This window comes from Bombus vancouverensis, chromosome 2, assembly GCF_051014615.1.
Source record: "Bombus vancouverensis nearcticus chromosome 2, iyBomVanc1_principal, whole genome shotgun sequence".
Lineage (NCBI taxonomy): Eukaryota > Metazoa > Arthropoda > Insecta > Hymenoptera > Apidae > Bombus > Bombus vancouverensis.
In genome coordinates this window covers 18087017-18107793 of record NC_134912.1, presented here as the reverse complement: position 1 = coordinate 18107793, position 20777 = coordinate 18087017, and the positions used below count along the sequence as shown (strand labels likewise).

Here is a 20777-nt window from a genome sequence, read left to right as displayed (position 1 = left end):
TATAATTGACTAATTTCAGATGTTTCTCTTTAATTTCCCTTAATATTCAACTAAAATGACGACCCCTGTATTTTATTCGATTATACTTTTATTAAAGTATCGATCGTTAGTTCGCTACATTTTTCGAACCTTATACTTTTCATGAAAATAACTGGAAATGATAATATGTATGATATTCGGTTACTAAGCTTATCTCACCGAAGACCTATTGCTATTTATTACGTACTTTCTTCAAATCCACCCGATGCGAAGTTCCATTTTCAATGTATCAATTACGTTACGCACAAAATGGTCGAGCATCGATGAACATCACATCCCTGTTCGAGTTTCACGTTACACTGGGATCGGGATCGCGACGTGCGGCGACGTGTGGAAACTGTTACGCCGAGATTCCGAGAGTCCACGTGGGTCTAGAGAAGGAGCGTTCTTCGTTCCAATGTCTTTTGAACCACCTGGCCGATTAATGTTCGCATTTACATCGAGGCAAGCGTCTATAGTCTAATTAATACGGCGCCCGGTGCAGCATGCTTCAAAGTGTGATTATCTTGCCCCGTCCACCGACACGATAGGTTATATCTGTCAATTTATCGCCGTTTACTTAACGCGCTTGCGCCTGCGCGGCCCTGCGTGCACGTGTATGCGAGTAACAACACCCACGCATACAACCTTTCTCCGGTAATGTACGCGCATGCGCACCACTTATACGCCCAGCGAAGCATAATCGAGCATAACTCCCTTATACATTACTTACTTTACGCGACAAGCGTGTACCACATCCCCGGTCATTACGTCGACTTATGCCCTATGCAACGAGCTTGTGCTGTGCGTGTACTTTATCAACACAACGCGACGTGACGATCTTTAGTTATCTTTACGCATTCCAACTTTCTAGGCGTGGACCCAACTTCCACGGCGCGCCGCGTCTCCTACGCCTTTTGTTCCATCATTTATCGTGGTAACAGCGTGCCGGTGCGGCGTTCAGCTTATTGGCGCCATTACTTTGTAATTAGCGTTCCTTAAAGTTGCGCGTCAAAAGAATGTATCTACCTTTTTGTTTATACAAGTTGGACGGCGTTGATTAACTTGTTCGTGAGATGTAATGGACGTTTACCGCCCGCTACCACTTATGGAACCCTCCCGTTTGTTTGCAGAACCATTTTACGAAGCTTCTGTAACCCGACGTTCTTTTTTCTCGTTTTTTTACTTTTAATTAACGTTGGCAAATTTTGGGGTTAATAATAGCATACATTGATAGTGTGTACATGCTTAACGATATTTTCGTTGTGAACTTGTTTGAGGTTATTAATTCTTATAAGTTGAAAGTGTACAAAATGACTAGAAGAACGTGTTTCTTATAAACAGTCTAAAGTCTAATTAGCGTTGACTAATGTACGTATAAAAGTGTTATTATACGTATACGAAGATCACAGGAGACAAAATATGATAAATACGTCTTTAATTTTGGTGTAATTCTATTATTAGGATATTATGACAAAATGGAATATTTGAATATAAATTACTATAACATAGAAGTAAAAAGAATCTGTTATTTCCAGAGATACAGAGAAGTTTACTTTGTAAGAAGTTTTGTACGTACGGATGTATAAATAATTAGGTATAAATTGTACAGATAAAAGTTATACATAATTGTTAATACGAACAATGTTTTAGTATCTTTCTGTTTCAATATTACGACAAATAATATTTTTAAAGTTACGAAAAGAGAAAAAAATACATGTTTAGTCCCAAAATGAAGTAAAAGGGGAATTTTTGCAACATTTGGATTAATTGACACGTTGAATTTTAATACTACTCCTAAGGTATAAAATGTAACTTATTATTACATTTGCAATTTACTTTTTATTACAAATTTTCATAAATTATAAAAGATTAAGTTGATATCCATAGAACGTCGTAGCATAGTATACTATCTTGTAACAACTGACCGCAGTGTAAACTGTCGGTGACGTGTTCTGATCTTAATTCAAAAGTCTAGAAAAGGACGAATAATAGCATGTAGGATAAAGAGGGATGCTACGACGGAGAAATACGTTTGACCGAGGGGACATAATATCCGAGTAGTTTGCCGAGGGCAAACACGAGGGCGACACGACCCCGAGGCTCGAAGAATTCGGCTCTTGGATCGAATTGACCTGCGTGCCTGTGGCTTCTTGCCAACCGCGCCGCGTCGCGCTGTTGTGTGGCTCATTTTTCTGCCCGTGCTTTAGGATCTCTGTTATTAAACTGGAATGGCACAAACGTCGTTATACGTTAACCGTATGGCTGCTGTATCCGGGAACTATCAAACTAACGACGCCTCACGTGCGGCCGACTGGCCTAAAAATAGACGGTAGTCCCGCCATATAATTACGATCTCGGATTCCAGGATGTGGTCCAGGCGATTTAATTCGACTCTCTTCTTTCTGTTGTCGACGTCCGTGGAACGCCAATCGACGTATCCGTGCAACACACCAAGTCCCCGGTGGGTTCGCTTAGATCGTAATTTGAACTTCGTAAAATCGTTGCATTTGGCCTTTTCTCTGAAACCTGGTATACGTGTGTACGAAAAACTTTTTTAATGGGGTGCGGGGCAGATTCCACCAGGACTTTTTTGTAGTCGTTTAAAACGTAGACTGACGTCACGTTTAATTGCACGCTCGAGTGATCGTTTCGCATGTTCTTATTTGGAACGTGTCAAATTGTTTTCTAGGAAATACTCATTTAACATATCTTGCGCCAGGTGGGATGTTGGTTGATGATGGTAATCGACAAGAGTAAGATGTTTATAAGGTTAAAACATGTTTGTTTGTTACATTGTTTGCTGTATCGTTGAAGTAAGACAACTGGAAGAGAAGACTTTAATATCTGGAATTTAACGGATATTCCGTTTTTCTCTAATATTTAAGAAAATATTCTTTAGCCTAACACTTCATTTTGATTTAAACTAGTTCCAAAATCTTTATTCAACGAAAGTGTTTCAAGTCAAGATTTTCCAGAGTTCCTTCTATGATTATCGTACATGACAGTTTTTATTCTAAAGTTCAATTAAAAAAAAAAAATTTATAATTAATTTTGAATCAAAAACCGAGCTTGCAACATCAGTTTATTTTTCCAATGAAAAGGATGACATTACAGGAGCACTATGAAAGAACGACGAAAATAGTACGGAATGGTACTAACACGTTCACTGACGATCAGATTTTCATTATCTACGATGCCATAAATACGAAGCTAATAAACAATTTTTATACGAAACCAATTTCTATATCTTAGAACTTTACGCGCGTACCTTATATAAATTATCGTAAAAACTTTTCTCTACTGGGCATCACACACGTATGTATATGGTAAAAATACCAACTCGGATTCGAAACGTACGCAATGAATGCTTGAGTTAGCTTGTGCCCTCGGTCATTGTCTTGTCGAGATTCTTCTGCAATGAAATACGGTTATCGTTCTGTCATGTCCACGAAGAAGTTCCAGGCGTTTAACCGTACGAAACGTAAATTTCAAGCGAGCAATTCGAGCCTCGCTTTAAAATATCATCGCGTCTACGTGTCAGTAGATTCCAGGTAATTAAGTTGCACTTACGCCACGTTCGTTAATATCGCTATTAGACGTACATTAAGCCACGTAATTGAAGTATTACATCTTTGGAATGCGTTGCGGTGTATCTGGCTGCGTTAATTGCCATGATAAAATTTGTTTTTCCGCGACGCTTAAAACCACGTTCAACGCTGAGAAGGTATACTCTTCTCCGGTAAGTTTGATACGGGAACTCTGTACGTGTTTTATGTCATACGGAGAATTTAACGATGAATGGTCCCATCCGCTTTGAAGCGTACGATCCTGCGGTGCATTAGGCTCGCCGAGTATCAGCATTGCTGACGCAGATTACGTGAGTCCATTTGTGCGTCGCGAGGTTAACACAACGCTGTACTAAATTCCTGGTGACGTGTCTTGATCCTCGTACACACATAGCGTAGATATGCTCTGTGGAAAATGGATGAAGCAACCAGGCTTTCACGCTTTCTTTTTTACCTCGATATCTTTGATTCACGTGGCTGTATGTCTTCCATTACAAGCCCGATAAGGGATACGATATAAAGAATGTCCACGACATTGGTCGTAACCAATCACGTATTAATTTATACCTTCTTTCTAATGTGGTGAATCAGTTTTTGATCCTTTTCTGTGCTATAAATATTTCTATATACAATGGTTCACCAAGATATCCCAACATTTGCACATATCTTTTACGAATATATTGTGAAACATTTATATAACGTTTATATTTATAAAATGAATAGCCTCGGTCTATTAATGGGCGTTTTGATCCGATCGATTTTAATTTTGGCTCTGATGTTAATTAGAAACTGACGATTAGATCGTTAAAAAATTATCAATTAAAACGTATATAGATTTAGATTATGCGCTAGGATTTATCACATCTACCGTGTTTGTTTTTAGTAGCTTTTTTTAGTATAGAAAAGATTGGACTACAGAATAATTACTATGGTAGTTGCAAAGTAGCGTAATATCTTTTTCAATAATTACTAAACTATATTTAGCCTCTATTCTTATATGTTAAACAATTCTGCGCGAAAGTTGATCGAATCTAATTACATATAACATTAACATACTGTCATAAATATTGTTTGTTTATTCTATCATCATTTCTATCTACATGTTAAAATGTTAGGAAAACGTTCATTTTAAAAATGTAATATACCAAAACCAATCTATCAATTGTAAGATATATTGTCCTAATCGTCGTATCAAGCACCAATCACCTTTGCTTGGCTACGATGATTATGTAAAGCTATGTGGCATAAGTATGTATACTACGTGTATTACTTGTATTTTATGGGACATCCTAATATATTTTATCGGGTGATAATTTGTCAACGAGAAAGTTTCGAAACTTGAACTTTTTCGTGCGTTAAGCCGATATCAGCGTGCTCGTATGGAACACCTATTCCTGTTTCCCGTAAACAGCGTTTAAACAGTTTTTAACGAGCAATCTGTGCATTCGCGTGCATCCGTACCATTAGGGAGGCCCGTGCATTGCCCCTTCTTTTAGCGTATAGCTCAATAAATTTGGAAAGATGTTAATATATTTCTTCTCGAGCGTAAATCTCTGGCGCAACGCTGCGTTTAAACTGTTTTAAGTAATTATATCTACCTTTCTCTCGCGTTTTATGTCACTTTAATTCACGCTTCATTTTTTGAATACCACCTTTTTTCTTCTTTTCTCGTTCGCTTACTGTTTATTACAATTTTTTACGATAATATGATATAAGGACCGAAACATGTGAGTAATGCGACATCGCACAGCCAAGTATTTGCTTTGTAAAAAGTTGGCCGAGATTGAAATTTTCAAACTCATTTCGAAATAAAAAGGAAAATATTTTTCCCCGTAATATTATTGCAGTGGAACGACACGATGACTTCGGACCTTTTATTCGAAAGTTGCTTTTTCTCCAACGTACAATGGTAAATTTTTCTATCGTGTCCATTTAATATATTTATGTGAACGTTACGATAATGTTTCGACTTCGGTTTCTTACGTAACTGTTACGTCAAAGATGAACAAAATATGGTCTAGGTCATGTTCGTCGAAGAATTCAGTAACTTGCTATAATCGAAAAGTAAAAAGCTAGAAACAATAAACAAATAAAGAAACAATAGGTAAATAAATATATATATATTGTGCGCTGGTAGTTAACTTTCACAAAAACGTTCTGTATGAAACATTTTGAAATTCATAAAAATGAAGCATATGGTATATACATAAAATCAATCGTATCAATTTATTTAATTTCAGAAGAAGTTGGCATATAAATTTCCCAAAATGTGATTCACGTTTTTTGCGAATTGTCCGCTTTGTATTCCCTCGCAATAGCATTTTCCTACCGTTATATGCACAACTGAAACAGCCGATGGAATATAAATGAGGTTCGATGGTGATCGCGTGGCAAACGACGTACGATTGGTACACGAAATTCTTCGGACGTCGAAATTCTTTAAGAAACGCCTTTACCACTATGCTCGTAAGTGTGAGTGTTCTTACATAATGTCTTATGTACTCCTGCGGCACGATCGAATCGAATGGTCTACTACGGAATGGAATGGAGTGGAATGGAATCGGTTGGAATGGGGCCACACACTCTCCACTGTAAGCTACTCGATCAGCCGTGTCGCTAGGAAAGGACTCGTAACTCGTAAATGTCCCTAAAGAAGGAAAAGAAAAAAAAAAAAAAGAAAGAAAATTGACGAGAAAAAATCTCGTCTCACAGTCATTTGGCGAACAGTATAATTTGGTTATTTGAAGTGGCTGGAATGTCGACCTCGTTCAGTTTCTTGTATTCGCAATTTACGCGTTATTAAACGTCGGATAATAATTTTGAATGATTTATGCGAACGTCTCTGTTAATTAGAACTTGCCAACGTGTAATTTCCTCTTTGCGAATAACAAACAAAATACCGTGCTAATTTCTGAATGAACAGAAAATTTACTCTCGCTGGATTTTTACATGCGACAAGAACACACAACAAAATTCGATATAGTTCGTTCTCGTACGTTTACGTACGTTTCCAGTTCCTTTCGATTCTTCGATCTTATGTCTTCCTTTTAGTTATCCTCTACTTTTCTATTCTTTAATTTTCGATGGTCTATTTGGTCGATCGTCTAATCAACGCAAACGTTATGAACACATAGAGATAAACTCGTTTCCTTTACCGTTACTATCCTATCCATTTGGTCACTCGTTCTAGGTAACTTTATCTATAGTTTCTCTGATTAGTTTTTCACATGGAATTATCCCTCGCCGGTTGCATCGCCGTTTACAAGACACCCTGTACGCGTCTCGAAGATAACTAACAATCAGATAAATTGTCTCTACCCGTCGCACAACCAGTGCACACTTTATCGGTTACGAGCGTAGCACGATTTTTCAAAGCTTTATTCAGGCAGTCGTCTCTGAAAGAATCGAATGAAAAGAGGAGTTATCACAGCCCTGAAACAGGTAGGACGCGCGGCTGTTGCTTACAAATAGAGAAAGAAGGAAACGTACGCGCGCTTGTTACGTCGCGATGATAAATCAGCGTTTCCTGCGTTACGGTGCATCGCGGCCAAAGGGATGGTAGCAACAAACGGCCTGTGTACGCGTCGAAAGTATGGTCATTCGGTTCGCGTGACACGATGAATCGTATGCACTGTGCACGGAGGCCTACTTGAATCTACAATCTACGATGACAGTAAACGTCGCGCCGCGCCGTTACGAGCAGATCGGGGCGGACTCGCGCGAGTGAAACGCCGCCGCTAAATCCGTGTGTATCGAGGACGCTGACTTAGTTATGTATATACGTGAACTTAATCACATAGGTCTGGATGAAAATAGGTTTAAACAAGAGACATACGCGCGCGCGATATGTATTCTTCAAACTGTGAAAGACAGGAGGGTGGTAGATGGTGAAATGGCGATTTTTAGATTTTTTGACAATACACGTGGTCGTTGAACCGAAGATTGGGATTAGGTAAGATACGCAGTTGCATGTTGTATTAAATTAATTCACGTGATAAAACGCGACTTGACACGTTCAACGTGGGAGGATTTCTACGACTCCTACGTTTTGTATTGAAAAAAAAAAAAAAAAAAAAGAATGGAAACAACTTTATTTCACTGGGTTTCCTTAAAAAAGAAAAATAGCTAGAACACACGTCAGATTATCGAGAAATATTAAAAAAGATAATAATAATGTCGATACATATGCATATCGATGTCGTCATTGAAGACTTTTATCCTCGATACGTGTATCGACTTCGCAGTGAACGTGTTAATTGAATTACGTATAGCCTAAGAGACAACGTATCTGTAGTGATGATAAAAATACGAACATCCGTAATTAAGGGTTATCTATCGTGCATACATTTATACGATCACGAAAAATATAGAGTAATTCTTAATTAACTGCATTAATCTGTAGAGGATTTGATTTGAATGAATTTATTTATCTAACGCGATGCAAAAGATGATTATTAATCTGGTGTTTATTATAACGTTTTTTTCTACTTCTTTCGTTTTTGTTAACAGTTAGCAGAATAAATATCCCGATCCTTTACAATTACGATTATAATTACTACCTATCCAAAAGGATAAAAAGGATGTAAAAAAGTAAAGTAAAGTAGCAAATGTAATATAAATATAGTGTGACGAAGGTATGATAATCGATTCTTGTTTACCTCAGAAGAATACCAGTGTTCTTTAAGTGTGGTTAACAAATTTAAAGATGATACAGGTCGCGAAAATATTCGTATATGTAATATACGTACGTACGAAGTCACGAAGTACATTAGACGAGAAACATTAGCAGTCGTCACGTGCCTCGCAAAACGTTGAGCGAACTCCTCGCTCTGTCAACGGATACGCGGCTTAAAGTTCAGTGTGCGTCGTTGTGGTATCCAACAAATTGACGGACAAAATGAAGCGTACGTTTGACGCTGATTTATCGTGCCATTGTGCGAACGTCGAACGCGTCGAACGTTACATGACGTCGTAACTTATTCTATCGAAGCGAATGAACGCGTCTAAGGCGTGTGCGCGTTGATCCTTGATCCTTGAATCGCGTACGGGGTGAAGCGCAAAAAATACCACGAGGAAGATTATAAATCGGACGGGCCGACTGGAAAAAGTAAATGGACCGAGTGAAACATAAAGGGAAACAGGCGAGAGAGTAAGCAAGCGCGCGTGTGTTTGATGAGTTCATCCTGTGTGCTTTTCTCTACCGATGCGGAGCGCTGCATTTTCTTTGACACGTACAATAGGGACGCGACGAATCTTACCGGACTAGTGGTTTACAGTCGTGGTTTTTGAGAAACAAATTTATTAGTCGACGAATAATCGAGAGTATCGTCAATGTGTATATTCTATGTTCTTCTGTAACTTGTTAAGAAAATCGTTCTATCGATTATGAGTAACGGAAACACATTTTTTTATGGTTTTGCGAAGAAGACGCGATACGCTAATAATAAGATACGAGGAAGCAGTTTTGTCAAAAATAGATATATTTATCCTTCAGTTAATCGATAGCTTATTAAAATACAACGTCGTTTATACGTAACATTAAGAGTTAAAAAAAAATTAAGGCCATCAAAAATTACGAGGAAGTTGGTCATTAAGAATCTTTTATTTGGTACAATGTCCAAGAAATGGATTTATTTGTCTAAAGTGATGTAATTGATTTCAATCTTTTACTTATCGTCTTATTTCTCGAGAAATGGAACGATGTTCTACTAGATTATCGGTCGAACATCGACGATGAATAGGATCAAACTTAAGGATTAGATTAGTCCTTGGACCCCTCGTTTGTTATAACTTCCTGAACGATCGATAGGTACAAACATTCGTGTATTTATCTTTCTGGTGTGTGTAAACAGATCTCTCGTACTGTTTTTCAATATTTACAACCGAATATGCTTTTGTATGAAAGAAATACAGAAAAAATATACTTTTAGAGGTATAACCTGTCCTAAAAGTTTCGTTAACCCCTTTTTATTCACGAATCAGATACTTTATGAACTGGTTTTTACCTGCAACTTTTTTTTACCCTGAAATATCTCATCTGCTAATGAAAAGAAAGGCGAGATATCTCATCCAAAGCGTCGCACGAACACGAAACACTTCGTTCGGTTCACGCTTATTCAATAACACCGCAACATATTTCATCCATAGAATAAAGACGAAAGATACGCGAATGTCACTCGTCGTATCTTCAGCTTCCTGCGATAAGTCATCCCTGCGCATTAGAAGCAACGCTACGTGCCACGCGACGTCTTCAGCTTCGTATTAATTTTTAATTCGAACCCGACAGTTCCAAGATGAATAGGTATATAAGTAGCGAAATAATTTCATTGGCGTACACGTTAAACGATAGATACAGCGACGCGAAACTGCATGTAGCTACTAAATACGCGGATGTGGATGGTAATTAATCGGAGAGAAACGTGGACGTTTTCGTTTTCTTTCGCAGGACGGTGAAACGCGATCGGGAACGTATTTCTTCGTTCGGCTTGCAATTTGCGATTTCAAATTCTTCGACATAGCGTTTTAGCTGGAGATATTATAAATAGGTATCGATAAACGCGTATTTCGAATTACGTCATAGGATCGAGTAGAAAAAAGAAGGAAGCATGGAGAGTCGCCGTAGGTGATTGTCGTGCGTCGTGTCGCCTCCAACACGAGAGAAATTGCGTAATCGACGAGTTTTCATCCTCGTGCGTTTAACATTTCAACGCGTACGCAATAATAGCAATTTACCGATACGCGTTTCTTTTAATTCGATCAAATTATATCGGGAATGTGGTATTTAAACTCGCGACCTCCTATCCTCGGACGCCATACTGATCAATTCCATGAATTTAAAAAGTAGAGAAAGGCGGTGATATTAATCGCAAGGCGATACAAACGTTACTTTCTTTAATTTATCTTTGAATTTGCTGTTATTTATGATTTTTGTGTTGAACAAATTTACAAAATTTACAGAAGTTATCTATTGTCTGAGACGTTAAACACGTGTACTTGTGCAATTAAATTGACAAATTCACTGAAATTGCAGTTAAATTTGGCTTCCGAGATGCTCATTTAACCCGCCGATCTGATCTTTTTCCGTTCCGTTTGTACTCTTCTTTCTCGTAAAGATTGACGGTATCGAAGAAAGGACATAGGAATGAGTCCAATTAAAAAGTTCGTTTGGTTGTTTATTGGTTAAGATTTCTCTGTTCTTGTTAATTTTAACTATATTATTATGAATTCCGATGATTTGCTCGAGTGGAATATCCTCAATCCACTCTCGCTCATTTACCTCGTACATTTTACGAGTTTAAAGTGGCGAAACTTTTTATTCTAATTAATTCAGAAGCGTTTAATTAATATTTTAAAAACACGTTTTTCGTACCTTTAACAACGTTTAAAGCGACAGATAACGAGTCCAAATATTATTCCTCTTTACTACTTTCTTATTTTTAATGATGTATATGCATATTTCTTAAATTATTTTTTAAATCTCAATCTCTAGAGTTCAAAGACGTATACGAGGCATTTTTGTAATCATTTTATAATTACAACATTAGTATCCTTTGAGCAGCGGCAGCAGGTTTGACCAGTTCGACTATCTAGAACTCATCACACTTTCATTCTCTTCTCTCTCTTTTTCTTTTTTTTTTTTTTTATGTCCCTCTCCCTTCTGTACGTCTGGCAGCAGCGACTTAAGCTGCAGAAAATCGTCGAAATAGTCGATTAAGCTTTCAGACAACGAAGAAGGGTTTTCGAAGGAAGGTTAAGGTATCCCGCAGGAGTGGGAGATGAAAGGGTTGCGTAGCGCGGAAGCTCGCCATTATATTCGCATTATAATCCCATCAGTGGACTCTTCTGCCTAACTGGACAGCTACGAATAATACGACGTACTTAAATACACGCCTCTACTTTCCATTCCATATCTATTCGAAGGTCCTCAGCTTTCTACGCTGGGTCATCTATCCTTTTCGATCTTCGTTATTAATCTCGTTATTCGTTATTAAACGAAATTTCACAGTCTCTCTGCAGCCGCGATACATGCGATGAATTTAATTTTACGAAAATGATGTTCAATGGCTTCGATAACATTTCGGGATACCATTGTCTACAATAAATAACGTGTATATTTATATATTCCATTTAATCTCTGTTTTTATCATATTCGATAGAGCACTAATTTTCTTTTCCAATAAAATGTAAATTTATATTTGATATATGGTTATGAATTCCGAAAATTTTAAAAGACTGCAGAATTCTATGATAGATGGAAATGCTACTGCAATAGGAAAATACTTCCAATAAGAATAGTCGTAATAATCATAATAATTGATATTAGGAGATATCGATTTCTTATTCCCGCATATAGTGAGACACCAGAAAATATAAAGGAAAGGAAATATAAAAAAGAAGGAGTAAAAAAAAAAAAAAAATAGAAGCAATCGAAATTAACTTATCTTTTAGCTTTTAATCATAAAATACATCTTGCATTCGCTATTCATTAATACTAATACCAAAAGGGGTATTGGTGGTTAGGTGTGTATATCCTTTCCAGACTTCAATCGTCGTTTTTGTAACAATTTAATATTTTTTACAAGAATCTAAGCTTTTATTAGCCCTACTATTTTCCTCGGTGCTTCTTCTTTATATCCTTCCAGACGTCTTCTCCTCAAACCTTAGAATACCTTATTCACGTAAAACGTGGAATACACAAAATTTAGAAAAATTAATATACATATATCTAAAACCAAATATTTATGGACCATTTATATTTTAATAATATCTATTACAATAAAATAATCATGTCGGGTCATACGAACGAGAACAGCAGGGTTAATTTAAACAAGTAGTAGAAGGCGAATCTACGTATCAGATAACGATACTTTGTGAAAGGTTTTCACTATGTACATACGTATATTTCATAAAATATGCTAGTTTGAAGCTTAAAGCGGTCGTATAACGATTGCGCGCAGGCGAGCGTGTCCGCGATAAAGCCCCAACCGGCATCGAAATTCCACGCCATTTATCTGATCTGAAATCATAGGCAATCAGGAGTAAAATAGCGGAGGGCCCGCTTAACCTTCCGTTTCTCTTGTCATCGTGACTCTGTCGGTGCGCGAGAACGCGACGCGACGTGGCCGGCAAAGTGGTGAAAGCCACGACGGTGATAACCTACTCCAGTGCGGCTGCCCAGTTGCAGGTTGCAGCTGCCTGCTCGCAAAACGCGGAATCCCAGTTACGCGTTCTCGTACGGAGGAAGAACGCTGCCTGAGACTGTGTAGAATGCTCTTGTGCAGATAGCAGCGTGTGCGCGTGGTGGTTTACTTCCGCTCGAGGCACGCGGTTCATCCGACCACAAACATACATACATTACGTACACGAACATACAACGTGGTCAGTAAGAGAGGAAGAAGGATAAAGGAAGAAGAAGAAGAAGAAGAAGAAGAAGAAGAAGAAGAAGAAGAGTACGAGACGAAGAAAGAGATAGAAGGATTGGAAGAACAGAAGGAAGAGGTGGAGTGACGAACGAAAAGGACGAATAATATAGAGCAAGAGATAAAGAAGAAATTAACGATTGAACGCGAGGGAGAGTATGTAGAAAATTAGATAGAGAAGCTGGAATGAAACGAACGAGGAGATAAAGGAATGGAATGGTAAAGGACGATTATGACCAAGAGAAAGTAGCAGATGAAAGAGAAAAGAGGAGAGAAAGAGAAGAACGATGCAGACACAACTCCGCGCAACTACCCCACCTTTGGTTGCTTCGCTGACTGTTTCCTTCTCTTTTTCTGTGTTACGTCTCCCTCGTTCGTCTTTCTTCGTTTTCGTTTTCCTCTCTATCTCGCGCGTAGTCCGTTCTTCTTCTTTCTTCGACTCAGAAAAAGCCCGCTCTCGGCATCTCTGTCCCTCTCCTGTTCTGTTCGGCCAATTCCTCGTATTATACCAGGTTGCGGCGTGGAATGCGGGCGTCCTTCGTTCGCTTCGAGCAGCGTCCAACCGATGAGCCCCGCTAGCGTTATCCTTCGCCGGTCCTTCGCATGCGCTCCTTAGGGCTTGGTAAAATTAACCTGGAATACTCGGCCGAGACGCCCGCCTCGCTCTCTTCTCTCTCTTTCTTCCTCCCTGCCTCAGATTCGTTAAACTCACTCACGCGGCTCTCACCGATACGACCGACATGCCATTCCGCACGTGTGTACTTCCCCGTATATGCAAGCTGCGTATGCGCGCATACAGGCGCATGCGCAGCAGCCGCGTAACAGAATCACGGCGCGGCGCGGCGCGGTGTACGGAAACGGCGATCGGCGTACTTACTTGGCGCTGGGTTTCTCGGGGTTATTGACGATGAAATTAAGGCGATTTGTCGAAGTAGAGCGGTTTTATTGGGAGTTCGTGCTCCTTTCGGATTGCGGATAGTAGAGAAACGGGCGCGAGTGCACCGCGCATGTGCATTGTGCATACACATGGTGGAGTTCGTCTTGATGCACACCGGCGCGGTGTGTCGATACACCACGGCAATTTATTTTTCTACACACACGTGTGGTGTCTGCAGAGGCTGCTTTATATACCCAGGGTAACCTGTATATACCGCCACTGCCTGCCATTATTCTCAATAATTCTCGACGGTTAATGACAGTCTGCGGAATATTTTTTTGCATGCGCGAAGGCCCGGCGTGCCGCAGACCGCGCGAAAAATTGTCGTTTTCTTCGTCAGGGATATTATTGCGGTGAAATTCAATGTTGCGGAAAGCAACATGCAATCTCTTCGCGTAAACGTGTCTCAGTTCGTAGCGATCCGAACTATCTTGCTGCGTCCATCTTATCTGAATGCGAGTATCCTTTTTATTCTTTCATTTTTGTTGGTCTTTTTGTGTGCGTGTACGCGCGCGCGCGCGCGTATGGACGCGCTCGCGCGCTTTTACGTTCGATTCTTGGTATCTGGCGCGGAATCGAGCCTCTCACTCAGGTAGAATACTATAATTTAAAGGCTTATTTGTGTTGTTGCAGGTGCACCTGTGTGAAGCCGGAGGCGGAGGATTCGGAGAACGGGAGAATCTAGGTAAGATTGCTTTGTAGAATTTCAAGGGTAAGAATGTGGCTTCAAACGTATCTGAATCACGTTCTCGGCCACGTTCGAATTGATTGATTATTATTTTAATGCGAAAAACACGAATCTCCGGTTGAGATGATTTGTTATCGAATTGGTGAAAGTTATTGGTTCTCGGTAATAAGTAGGCAACGGTTTTGCTCCGAAGAATATTGTGAATATTTTCTTGCGTTTAAAATAATAGCAAAGTAATCTTTGCTCACCGTTTTTTTAGCTGCATATATAAAAGGTTGGTATATGTATTTACGAAGATTGAGCGGAAACTGATGCTCAAAGTGTTAATACACTCGAGCGCACTGTGCATAGAAATTGGGAATTATCATATATTATAATTTATTGATTTAAATTATTATGGTATTTAGCAGAGTCTATATTCTATTTTTGACTATTTCTAAATAGAAATTTCAGAAAAAGTATTCGCTTCTTCTCTTCTCGCTTAAAACTAAATGCCATTCACTTTGTTAGATTATTTACCATTGACATTAACATATTAATTATTATCTGGATAAAATGTTATACACGATGATCTGAAAAAATCAAATAATTTAGGAACATATGGAGAGCTGAGAATCATAGTGGTGTATGTCATCATCGTGTTCTGTATTTATTGTTATAAAAAGTTGATTTATGTGGCACTTTGGAAAAGAGTTCCACGCGAATTGGAATTTATTTAATTGAACTTCAACGATACCAATATATCGTTTCGATACGGAAATGAAATAATGCATCGGCGTACAATGAGAGATATCGTCTCATTGTTAATGAAAGGGTCGTGTTCTGGCGTGTAAAACGATTGGCGTAAACTTTCAAAAGCTATCAGCGTGTTACACGTATTTAGTTTTTCTCAGGTCGCATCCACGATCGCTTCATCTCTTTCAAATACACGCTGCCTATGTAATGATCCGACAAGCGAGACGACGCTGGGCACCACGCGTCAATCATTCTTTAATGATACATACTTACTTGTCTATCTTTATCAAAGCACCGAACGAGTTAATACCGTTCGAATGAAGAGACGAGAAAACGTATCCGATTCTTCGCGCGTTTAACCAGAGTTACATCACGTATGGCCGTACATACGGATAGCGCATTTATTTTCAGACGAACAGGTTTTATCTTTATCGTGAATGTTGCATCGACCAGGTGAATAATTGAAATGTATGAATCATATCCGTTCGTTCGAATTCAGATCAACGAACCGGTGTGGATCGTCGATGGGGAAAATTGTACGGACGAAGACATTTCTTGCTTTCGCGTGATCGTTCCGTACGGCTTGATCGATGGTATCTGTAAGAAGATAAGGGTACAAGAATATGGCAGTCAAGTTCTACCGATGTTAAACGGCTGGTTTCGCGTGGCCGATCGTTTTGTTTCTTTGTTTCCATCCAGTACGTACGATGTAAAGTTTAGGTTTCAATTGCCGGAGCCGCAATCTGTGTGCACTGTGCACGCATAGTTGTATGCACGAGACGTGCATGCATCCTGGATGCCTCGTTAATTCCACGTATACAAAGTGCAGGTGCGTACAAAGTCGAGAAACTGATACTTATGCAATTAACAAATACCTCCTGAAAACGAAGAACTGAGAAAGTCAATCACGAATCCCTCGAGTCGTTTCGTTTCGTTTCGTTTCGTTTTCTTCGAGTATTCGAGGATGAAGAATCGTTTTCACAGGAAGACCCAGAAATATGAGTTACGCGCTCTTTTTACCTGTTTGTTAATTGCGTACGCGACGTGTAGTTTCTCAGGCGGGTTCGAAAGTAATTTCTTCTTTTTTTTTTCCCTTGTTTATCTTCTTCTTTTCTATAACGTTGCACGTTGAACTTTAGCGTTTCGCTGCTATAATCATTATCATTGATTGAATCTCGCATTAGGGATAACTATGGGAACCATATTCTATTCACTGGTCTGCATATTCATGAATTTTCCATAATACTGCTCGCTCTGTGTAGCAATTACAGCGGGTTGATTTATTTTCTTACTTCATTGTTAAGGTAATACGTATCGCGTAATAAGCACGATCGTTAAGTGTTTAATAATCGTCGTTAGTGGTATGTATTGATCTCCCTGATGATATTTGGCTCGCTGATTTTTAACTTAAGTATCGGTAATAAATCGAGTTAATTATTAAATTCGTCGTATTCGAGCAGACTGATCGGACGAACATGCTTTGATTTTCTAACTTCGAATTTTACAACGAAACGAAGGTTTGTGGAGACCAACTGCATTCAACCACACCCGCCAACCTCTGTATTGGCATAAAGATTGACTCAGGATCTGGAATGCTAAACGAAACGAAAAGCGGATAACTTGAGTCGATCCCGAACGGGGGATGCAGTTACTTTCCACAAGTCACATTACAACATAAAACTAAAGAAATCACATTGATATCTCTGAAAATGTAATTCATAAAAAACTGATAATTTTTATTAACTCACCCTGTATACCAAGGAACAAGTCGAAAATATAGAATAAAACTTTTCCATATGATGCTTTATTTTCGACAAAGTGGAGTTTGAAATTTTGACAAGTATATTTGGCCAATTCCGGATTGGATAGGAGTAAATAATCGGCAAAGTTAGGGGAAATTATTCTACATACGAAAATGTACAATAAAAGCCGTTGACAAGGTGCTCTATTTGAATGTAAATGGCAAAATCTTATTTTAGCGCGTAGACCACCTCCTAGTCGGTTAACCACGTTATACGGAATACACTGTATACATATACAGGGTGGTTGGTAACTGGTGGTACAAGCGAAAAGGGGGTGATTCTACGCGAAAAAAGAAGTCGAAAATATAGAATAAAATTTTTTTTTAATTTTTTTAAAAACCTAAAGTGACATCCGTTATAACGAGACGTGATAAAGTGCGCGCGTACCGAGCGAAAATTCAAAGTCGATTTTCTCGAAAACAAAGCCTCGAACGAAAAATTTTTATTCTATATTTTCGATTTCTTTTTTCGCATAGAATCACCCCCGTTTCCGCTTGTACCACCAGTTACCAACCACCCTGTATATGTACGAATGTATGTATGTATGCGTGTACGCATATATACACGCTAGAGGTTATCTCGTCCTCGGCGAAAAATATTGTTTAGCATAAATTTCGCAAGGAATGGTGCGCATCTTTGGACTCGGTACGTTTTTACAAAAGAGAATACATTGGTAAGGCGCGTGCGCGCGCGTATTTACACAAATCTCGTGTGTTTCTTAGCACGCGCGTGTGTGAATGAGCGAGTATAATGTTTATTATAATGGTGTTATGTACATTATACCACGTTGCTCGTTAGGCACGTATGCACGGTATGAGGAAACGGAACGGTTGTACGCCGCGCCGTAGAAACTATGTACAGCTCCGGCGAGGTCGAAAAAATGCCCGGTGGCTATCTGCAGCGTTTACCCCATACCTATGGGGGATTTCTGTACAATGTGGTTGCTGGCGTCGCGGCGGCCAGTGTTCACCGATACGACCAGGATACCGGTATAATTAAGAAATTTATCTCGCCGGTTGGAAATAAGAAGGCGACTGTGTAACTCGCGCCTTCATTGCAATTAACATCTGACGGTTTTAGTTGTTTTTACAGCGAAAAGGACGGCGTACGAACGAATTAGTCAAGTTCGAATATATCTGACAAATTTTCAAACTCGATTTTCTTGAAATAAACGCCTTTCGATTGAACAAAATGTATTTTATATTTTCGACTTGTTTTTTCAAGTAGAATCACCCTCGCCGCGTTATCGATACCGAGACACGCTGTATCTGACGACATGAGAAAAGCAAAAAGAAATATCTCGACGATAAAAATTAATTATTCTGGAAATCGTTAATTCCAAATTGGTCAAAGGGTTGATCTATTCTCTTCTCGTTGCCGTAACACGTCGTTGCTTTTTCTTAATAACGGCAGTCTTTTGTTTCTGTTCGATGTATCCGGCACATTAAAGACCAAATTGAAATAATTAAAACGCGCTAGTTGGCCGATGGTTAAAAGTAATAATAATTAAAATGAAACGGTAGTGCGCGAAGAGGAACGTAATATGTACGGAGCGCGAATTCGCGTGTAATCCATCATTCTTGCATTCCGTATTCCACGTAGACGGCGTACGTGCTGAGGGAAAGACTCGTTTCGTCGGAGGAATGCGCGGCATTATAATGAGAACGCGGCAAGACGGCGATGCAACTCCGCGACTCGATTATTTCGTTTAATTACAGGGAACATTAGACAAGTCACATCCGTGGCGTTACATGCTCCTCTGAGTTCTGAAAAAAGTATCCCGACTCTATTGTACGCCCGTTGCAATAACCACATAATTATTTATATCTCCCATAATTATTCGAACTTGCATTCAATGGAGACTTTGTATTATACTCTGATTGTGTTATAAAAGTAAATAAATGGTCTCGTGCTATCGTTAGCACGCGTGACTGTTACATTCTAATCGATACTATTTTTATCATATGTCGATTATAATTTTTCGTATCTTACATGTAAATTGTGAAAGCATTGTTCGTAGACATCTGAATATTACTGATATCAACGAATTGAAAGTTACAGGTTGTAGATTACGTAGATTAATAAATGTATTTATTAATAGTAGAAATTTGCGATTTTACATAATTTGTAGAATTTCGCTAGTAATATAAATTTAATTGCGAAAAAGAGGTTCAGATTACTTTGGCACTCGCGCTGCTGTACATATCTGCTTTGTCATCGCATCCTGTATAATGATTCTTTTAAAAATACTTGGCAGCCGGAAACATATATTTTAATGTGAAGTAATCGAAGAAGGAAATAAGCCTTTTTTTATATACGTAAATGATAAATCTACACAATTCTTTTTTTGCGAGAAACAAGTAATATCATTAGGTTGTTCGAAAAGTGTCTTCCTTTTACAGACACGTCTTTTTGCAACGACGCATCTTTACACAAACATGAAACCTAATCTGTCGAACGTTGTGATTTTTATTTTGATAGAACAAAATGGATCATACGTAATTCGATAAAATAATGTAAAACGAAAAATATTGTGCATCCATTATTTCCTTGTAAAACGGAAGAAACTTTTCGGACGACCTAATAGCTTAGTTACTGTGTTACTGTAACGTTAACTAACGTTAGCGTTATTAATACCTTTCAAATATTCAAAAATATCAAAAACACACACTCAATTTCAAAATTAGTCGACAATGTATCGAATCTAAAAATTGCTTATCCATAAAAATTAGTGAAACTCTCCATGTTCCTCAGCTATTGTCTTCGTCTAGCCGTTCCGAGTGTAAATTTCAGACATAAATACCGATAGTGTTGGTATATTACGTGTACCTCTGTAATTTCGTTTCTTGGTAGTGTCTTCAAACTCCCGTTGTTTCTACCTTAATCTCTGTCAGACTAGTCTATTACACGAGGTTCGTTCGAATCAGAGAGAACAAAAGGAGGAAAAACTAACTGGATTCTCTACGAGCCCAATTAGTGAAAATTTCCAAGTTTATACCAGAAAATACCAGTCGTTCGTTCATTCATAGGCGGAACATGGAGAATATTGTTGCGTACCGGATGACGATGGTCGTAGTGCACAGACGAAGACTTATAAAATAACAGAGGTTACCTCGTCCATGGGTTCGATTAACATTCGTTGCGTATTCGTGGCATCAATATGCTAAACGCGTATTTAAACGTTAAATATGTATCGTAATTAAAATTGAGAATGATTGCTTTAAATCTTTATTTTTTAGTTTATTCGACCTGAGAAACTTAAGGATTTTTCCTTAAGGAATTTTCAACATTTCCTTTTTCCATTCCATCAACATCATTCAAACATCCTCATTCTCATTGTCGATAACATATTATACATTTTATTTTAACGTCGTTTGATCTAATTTACAATCAACGATCTTCCCATAGTTCTCTATCAAGTTTTTCCACATAAAAATTGTTTTTACAGTTCCTGCTGTCCTTACATAATCCACGAATTGTCCCACGTTAAATTAGCGAACAAGCGAAGCTTGTGAGATGCGCGAATTGCGTAACGCAATTACTCGGGCGAAAGGAGACAGTGATGGTTGCACAACGCGGATGGCGGCAGCCATAAAGGCTCCATTTCAA

General features: G+C 38.6%; 1 protein-coding gene across 14 annotated transcripts in view; it reads left to right on the top strand.

The window, feature by feature from the left end:
* Positions 1-20777, top strand: part of LOC117153135 (protein expanded) — a 122286-nt gene that overhangs the window by 20253 nt on the left and 81256 nt on the right. For 6 of the 14 annotated variants that reach the window (XM_076627788.1, XM_076627787.1, XM_033326861.2 and 3 more), the window contains exon 2: positions 14577-14628. The gene's annotated coding sequence lies outside the window, so the exon portion shown is untranslated. Of the gene's footprint in view, positions 1-7291; positions 7540-13047; positions 13163-13821; positions 14399-14576; positions 14629-20777 lie in introns of those variants that run through there. The other 8 variants (XM_076627778.1, XM_076627782.1, XM_076627785.1 and 5 more) reach the window with 4 other exon arrangements.